Source organism: Mus pahari, chromosome 1 (genome assembly GCF_900095145.1).
Source record: "Mus pahari chromosome 1, PAHARI_EIJ_v1.1, whole genome shotgun sequence".
NCBI lineage: Eukaryota > Metazoa > Chordata > Mammalia > Rodentia > Muridae > Mus > Mus pahari.
In genome coordinates this window covers 83809580-83811641 of record NC_034590.1, presented here as the reverse complement: position 1 = coordinate 83811641, position 2062 = coordinate 83809580, and the positions used below count along the sequence as shown (strand labels likewise).

Genomic DNA, 2062 nt, shown 5'->3' with positions numbered 1-2062 from the left:
ATTTTCTTCCTTTCTGAGTGACAACCTAGCCAGCCTTTGGCTTCTACGCAGGGTTAAGGAATTGTTATTATTTGTGACTCTGCACCCTCCCCCCCCCGCCCCTTTCTCCTGCTGCGTACAGGGTTCTCCCATCCCACAGCAGAAGGGCACAGTGGCTTAGTGTCTGTGACTCTATTGACTTGATGCCTCTGCTGGGCAGGGCTTAGCTGGCCATGCCCTCAGTCTTCCCTGGGTTCCATGGAGCTACTCTTTCCTTGGGGACCTTTGTCTTGTTCTGTTTTGGTTTCATTTGAAGGCAGGTCTTTACCATGAAGAGTGGGGACTCTTGGGGACTCTGCCCTAAGCCTTACTCCTAACCCCCAGTCCCTGCTGTCAACCGATCCCGGCTTTGGGCAGTCTCTGATTTACCCCTAACTCAGTTATGCATCTGCAGAGACTTTGAGCCCTGAAATCCAGAGCTAGGTTCTAACTGGGCACTTGGCCTTCACCTTTTAGGGCATCTTAACAACATGTCATGGGCAGAGCTGATCTCACGGGCTTTCCCATTAACCTTCATCTGATGACCCCAGTCATGGCAGGGGGTTCCCAGTTCCATGACTGGGCCAGCTCCACACCTGAGAAGCATTTGGCCATTCTGCCTCCCTCACTTCGCCCTCAGTCTGTCTCCACAACTGTCAGCTCAACCGGTTGCTGCTCACCTCTGCACTGTCTGGTTCCCCCTCCTACCCACTGCCCCTTCAGAAGTGGCCTGCACCTCTCTCCTGCTCTCTACAGCTGCCTGCCTGCACCTCCCACCTAATTCGGCGTTTCATATCCGGACCTCGGCATGGCTGTTGCCTTTTGATTTTCAAATGTTGCCTGATCACCGTCTTCTGCTGAAAACTCTTCAATAAGTGTTTTAAAATAAAGATGAAAACAAGCTTTTTCTTTGGTTGGTATACTTATTGTACAGAGCTTCACAAGGGTTTCACAAGGATATTGTCACACAACTATATAATGTACCTTGACCGTGTCTCTCCTACGCCAACCTCCTGATGACCCTACCATTCTTAAAGTTGTAATGATGTATAACTTGGTCCTACACAAAGTTCACCTTTGACTTCTGCATCTGGCTATGCAGAAACTAGAAGTCTTTTAACGCTTTGAACGTGCTATCCTCCTCTTCATCCTGACCTTGCCAGGACTTTCCCTCACATATAGGTTACATTCACTAAATATCTTTCCCCACTGAACTGCAGCCCCCCCCCCCCCAGGAAGAGTTCCGTACACCACAGTATCCCCATCCCCCTAAATGAAGCCTTTCTTTGGAGCTTAATAAGTATAGACTGAATCAATGAAGTGTTTAGGTTGTCATTGCTTGAAGGATTCGGGGTAAAGCAGAGGTCTGATTTTGTATCCTGTCATTGTGAGACAAGAGTCAATTTATTACTGATATTATGCTATTAATTTCAGGCTGATTAAAAGCTTGACTAGAAGAAAGAAATGTGTTAGAAAGTGAGAAAATGAATCTGAGGAATCTTGTTATGAAGGGAGGAGGTGGGTTAGCGTTAGTCATCTGGATATGGCCGATATTCCTGTTCTGCCCTCAAATGGACCAGAATGTAACAGTGGGCCTGTCACAGAGGGGGCACATCTGTAAAAGGGTCACCATGAGAGGAGACAGAGAGAATCCCTGTCAGTGCCCACTGAGGTAACTGGGCTCTTGGGCATGTTGACCGGAAAAGACCCCCCCTCCCTTCCTGAATGCACAGTTTTGGGAATAGAAAGATGCTAAGAAGAGGGAACACAACAGGTTTGGATTCCTAACAGATCACCTATAACAGCATAGTTGATGAATTGGATTATGGGAAATTATGGAATGAGTTGAAGCAGGTCAGGAAGGAAAGGTTGGTGCTAGTTTGACTGGACAGGAGAGGAGAGCCAGGTAAGGACCTGCTTTCGGGAGAGTGAGGAGAATACACAAGGTTTGGTGAGCCACTGCACCTCAGATGTCCCCCGCATAAGCAGGAGTAGAGTTTCTTGTTTGTTTGTGATTTTTTTTTTTTTTTTTTTTTTTTTTTTT

General features: G+C 47.2%; 1 protein-coding gene across 1 annotated transcript in view; it reads right to left on the bottom strand.

The window, feature by feature from the left end:
- The window catches only part of Spon1 (spondin 1), a 279501-nt gene that overhangs the window by 21444 nt on the left and 255995 nt on the right, over positions 1-2062 (bottom strand). The window lies entirely within an intron of this gene.